The sequence below is a fragment of the Adiantum capillus-veneris genome, chromosome 2 (genome assembly GCF_014529385.1).
Source record: "Adiantum capillus-veneris isolate H3 chromosome 2, ASM1452938v2, whole genome shotgun sequence".
Lineage (NCBI taxonomy): Eukaryota > Viridiplantae > Streptophyta > Polypodiopsida > Polypodiales > Pteridaceae > Adiantum > Adiantum capillus-veneris.
The window spans coordinates 90,451,060-90,456,733 of record NC_140932.1 but is presented as its reverse complement, the minus strand read 5'-3'; positions in this window follow the sequence as shown (position 1 = coordinate 90,456,733).

The following is a 5,674-nucleotide window of genomic DNA, read 5'->3' as shown; positions in this document are numbered from 1 at the left end:
AGAACAGATAGTCTGTCATCTTGTGGTCGTTCACGTACTGGACATCTCTCAATGTATTGTTTGAAGCGAAGTGAAGCTTCCTTCACCTTTTCGTGTTCTCTCTGTTTAAAAGCATATATTTGTGAGACCGTATTGTGCTTAATCCCTCGTTTTGAGAATTCCTCAGCAAACTCTCTTAGCAAATGGTCAATGTCATGGAATCCCCCTATGTTCATTGGTTGAAACCATGTCAATGCAATACCTTCTAGAGTAAGACCAAATCCCTCGTATTGTGTATGGAAATCTGTTATCTGCTCAGCTCTTAAGACTTGCTTAAAGAGTGACACATGTGCATACGGATCTCCTGAACCACCATACTTCTTTGGCATACACTTGGCTACTTGAGATGGTCTCATACGTCTATGATCTGCTACCAATCTCATTGCTCCTGTGTCTCGGCTAAAGCTTTCTCTAGCATCATGGACTTCATGGGTTACCCTTGTCGGTTCCTCTGCCCTGAATCTACTACTGGGAGGTAAATGTGATGGTTCCGCTTCAAACCTTGGACCTGGAGTGGTATAGGTGGGGATTGGAACAGCACTACCTCGATTCGTCTCCATTGACTCTCTGGAATGTAATGATCCCATTGGTCCGAGCTTCGAGTCCCAAGGTTGACTGAAAGAGTCAGCAACCTGAGTTCTTTGTCCTCCTGTTGTCATTGAGTTTCGCACTCCATTTGTTGGTGCTGGTCTATGTGAGCTAGAAGTAACATAATACTGATGTAGTGGTCCCCCAAAGTATGTATATCCTTCTAATTCTTTCTTGCCCATTGTTGAGTATTGCCTGCCATACTTATCGTAAGCGGCAATTTTCACTTCCGATCCCTCTGTGTAGGTAAAGACATAAAGTCTTTTTTGGTCTGTCAACTCTCCGGTGTAGGGTTCTTCACATCTATAATAGAGATCTTGCTCTCCATTATTATATTTGTACAGCCCCACATAGATGTTATCAGTGTTGATCCTTGTAGTTTCATTCTCTCTTCTTAACCTCGCATTAGGGAAGTTCATTATTGGTGCTTTCTCCTCGAGTTCTTCATCTATTTTGGCTTTGGTGCCCATCAATCCCCACTTGTCCACAATGTTAGGGTTTAGGACTACCAAGTACATGGTACCCTCGTCATCTAAATATCTATCTCCGCTATAGCTCACAGGCACTAAGTCCTTGAACTCACTAGGTCTATCTTCTATCTTTACACAATAGCGGTCCATTCCATCTTTGTAGATCTTGGCACCTTGCTCATTGTCGTACTGGTATTTTATGAACAATAGCTTCATGGTGGCGGAAGGGTTTGATGATCCTGCTGCCATATTTTCTCTGTTGTTCAGTTTCAAGTGTTCCAAGTTTTCGGTGAAACTCTCGTAAGATCTCTCCGAAGAAGTATCAGAAACACTTCCTTCAAAGATCGGCTCTAATGGTTGCACCCAACTTTGGTTTACACTTCCCTCGGTTGATATGACACTTGCTGGTTCCCCTTGTTTTGGTTGATTATTCCGGAGATTCCTGCCCGATCTCAAATTCATCAATTCCCCTAAAGGACTGTAACTTTTCCGTCTCGGCAATTTGTTTTCCCAGGTTTTTGTGGTTAGAATTGATCCAAACTGACTGATACTTGGTCAACTGTTTAATCTTGTTAGTTGGACAACTTCTGTTTCATCAAGTGAGAATTTTGTTACTGTTATGCTGAAAAAGACATTATACGCGTATGATGTCTTTTTTCACAGATTTTGACTATTTTGGTTATGCTCACTCTCAGTGGCCCTTTTATGCTCTGTTCACTCACAAAATTCAGTTTGAACTCTGTTTGAGCAAGTTATGGCTAGTTTAGGCTTTTCTTGGCAATTTCCCGCTTTTGACTTGTTTTTTGGGTCAATTGTGATCCAAATGGTATGAAACTTGAAATATAACCTCTAGACAGCTATTACAATGGATCTGTGTTAGCAAAGTATCAAAATATGTCCAAAATTAGGTCAAAGACATCATACGCGTATGATGTCTTTTTCATCAATTTGGGTCCAAACTTGATATTTATGCTTTCAACAGTGCCTGTAACAATCTTGTCAAGTCAGATTTCAAAAATAAGCAGTGGAAGTGCCAAAAGACATTATACGCGTATGATGTCTTTTGTCCCAGATTTTGACTATTTTTGGTTTTAAGCCTTCTCCAATGTTTATAATTGAGTTTCAAGTGTTTTTGTCAGGTTTGAATGTAAAAACAAGATTTGAATCCAAAATTTCCTATTCTTTGCGTTTCTTGGACTCCGACTTGTCTTTTTGGGTTTCTTTGAGTGTTAATGCTCTTGTTTTAAGTTGATCTTAGGGTAAAACCCCCCTTCTAAACACTCTGGCAATGTCAAATTTTCAATTTTAGTCTCTGTTTAGGTCCTAAGACATCATACGCGTATGATGTCTAAAGTTGCAGATTTCCAGTTTTTCAGCACAGAACTCTTCTAATAGCTCTTTTAAGTGCTCAACAACAATCAGTTACACAGAAAATTTTTCTGAACTTTGCTTATTGCATATTTCACTACCAAAGCGACTTTTTTCAGTGATCTAACATGCAATCAAACACATCAAGCGAATAGAACACCAATTGATAGCTCTAGATCAGGATCAAATCAGGCCCTACCTAAGCTACTTCTAATCATAAAATGGATTTTTTGCAATTGAAAATATAAAGAGATTTACTACCACACAAGGAGTAGCAACTGCTTTTTATGTCAACAACCACTTAAACACCATAAAAAACAATCTAATCTAAACTAAACTAAAAATACTGTCAACACGGAAGACCCAGGAATACCCCACTTCCTAGTATCTCTCGAGACCTTCGGAGTCCACCACTCCTAGATCTTTTCTAACTAAAGTATACAAAGTAGTTTATACGACTCACCTCGTAGGATTAGTCTAAGGTCACCTACTTAGGGCTCTCGTCCCCGGCAGCGGCGCCAAATGTTAAGGCGGTTACGCCGCTAGCGGAAGCTAAATAGCGAGAACTCAACCAACAACAGAATTTGTCAGACGAGGACGAAGCTTGACCCGCAGGCGCATGGAAACAACTAGGTGGGTGTCAAATCACCTACTCGACCTTCTAATGACAATCACTACTAAGGAAATCAAATCTAAGTTCTAAAACACGCAAGTGACTGAAATCCGTACTACGAACGAATGCTATACGAAACAGGATCTAGAATCATTGAATCGATCTCAAACTCAAGGGGAAGTCTATGCACTAGGTAAGAACAACACCCTAAAGATTTGAACTGTAAAATCAACCTATAATCACTCCGTGCGGTAAACGCGTATGAAGACAGGCCGAAAATTACAGGTGACCGAAACTTGACCCCGATGGTACTAATGCGTAGCTCTACTCGTTGTGGTTCTATAGATATGCTGCACGCTCTATTCCGACACACGAGTTGGAAGAAAACTCACACCGAAGCTCGTAGGAACTTACCACACGTAGAAGCCGATAGCGCGTACTCTTGGTATCTATGCGTAGCTCTCACCGTTGCTAACACAATGGTGGTCTCGCTTCTCCAATGGCGGCCCCGTAGCTCGCGTAGCAAGGAGATAAGACTCTCTCTCTCTCTCTCACTCTCTCTCAGACACCGTCACGGCGCTCAAACTCACTTTGATTAATAATTGAATCCCCCTTAGGTTACAAAACTTTGGCTTATATACCTCAGCCTTGGAGGTGAGAACATCTCTAATTATTTACATCAGCAGGTGAAATTACGTCGGGATTACAAGCTGGAAACTCAATTGAGTCCCGTTACTTAATGAATGGCTCCAATCAAAATTAATGTCGGAAAGACATTTATTACAATCAATGGTTACAAAATGATGGGTGTGAGCAAAAATGCGGGTGTGATCCTCTGCTGGCTCAACAAAGGCTTGGGCTCTTCTGTGCTTGTCAACAGTAGCCTTTTGCCTTTGTTGTGAGATAGAGATAGCATCCTTAATCTTTTGAAAAGATTCTTGTAGGTCTCGGCTATACTCATCTGCAGCGAAGCTCTTCCCATGTACCTTAAGTAGCAGGGGACTTTTTGATCTTCCCTCAATTACCTCAAAAGGTGCTTTTCCCGTGGAAGTATGTACATTGTTATTGTAAGCATACTCCACTAAGGGTAAGTACTTCTCCCATTGGGATTTTTTATCTACTTCCGTTACATAGGCTTTTAATAGATTGAGGATTGTTAATTTAGCTATTTCACTTTGGCCATCTGTTTGTGGATGATAGGCCGAAGAGAAGTTTAGCCTTGTCCCTAAATTCTCAAAGAGACCCTTCCAGAAATTACTGGTCATTCTAGGATCTCTATCCGACACTATGGACATTGGCAAGCCATGGTACTTCAAAATTTGTGAAATGAAGAGGGTTGCCATTTGATGGGCTTTGATAGTCTTTTTGACAGGTATAAAATGAGCTTGTTTAGTGAACCTGTCTACTATCGTCCATATTCCCGTATTCCCATGGATAGACTTAGGCAATCCAAAGATTAAATCCATGGATATGCTCTCCCATGGTGAATTAGGGATTGGCAAGGGTTGAAGCAATCCAGGTTGCTTCCCTCTATCAAATTTTGTCTTTTGGCATACCACACATTTAGAAACATACTCTTGTATGTTCACTTTCATGGTAGGCCAATAGAGATATGTTTCAATTCCCTTTAAGGTAGACTAGATCCCTCTATACCCCGCATAAGGAGGAGCATGAGATTCATACATTACTTCTCACGTAGTGAGTTAGTAACGCATAGTCTATTGCCATAGAGAAGATAACCATCTTGTAAAGTAAATGGTTCTTCTTTCTTCCCTAATGCAAGGGCTGAAATCACATCTCTAAAATTGGGATCAATAGCATACTCATCTATCATTGAAGATAGATCATTGTGAGTTGCTATGGAAACCGCATTCACTCTCGACCGTCATGAGAGTGCATCGGCTACTTGATTATGCTTGCCAGCAATGTGAGCAATATGAAAATGAAATTGTGAAAGGAAATTTTCCCACCTCATTTGTTTGTCGGAGAGCTTGGTCTGTGTCATGAAGTACTTAAGACTTTGGTGATCCGTTCACAGAATGAAAGGAGTCCCCAATAAATAGTGCTTCCATGAGTCTAAGGCATGTAAAACTGCAAGGAGTTCCTTTTCATATATGCCGAGAGCTTGCTCAACCGGGTCGAGCCTTCGACTTTCATAGCCTATGGCGTGCCCTTCTTGAAGCAAAACAACTCCAAGGCAATCACCACAAGCATCACATTGGACCTCAAATGGTTTTGAGAGATCCGGTAGTGTAAGCACATGTTGAGAGATAAGCTTTTCGAAAGAATTGTTCTCCTTAGCAGACCATGTATACCTAACGATTTTCTTTGTTAGGTCATGTAATGGTCCCGTAATTTGTGAGAACTTTTCTATGAAGCGTCTATAGTATGCACACATACCTATAAAGCTTCTTAGTTCATGAAGATTCTTTGGTTTAGACCATGCTTTTATTACCTCTAACTTTGATGGATCCGTTTGGATGCCATCTTGAGAGATAATGTGACCTAAATATTGAATCTCTTGCAAGAAAAATTCACTTTTCTTTCGATTAACATAAAGTTTATTCTCTCTTAAAACTTGAAATATTACCTGGAG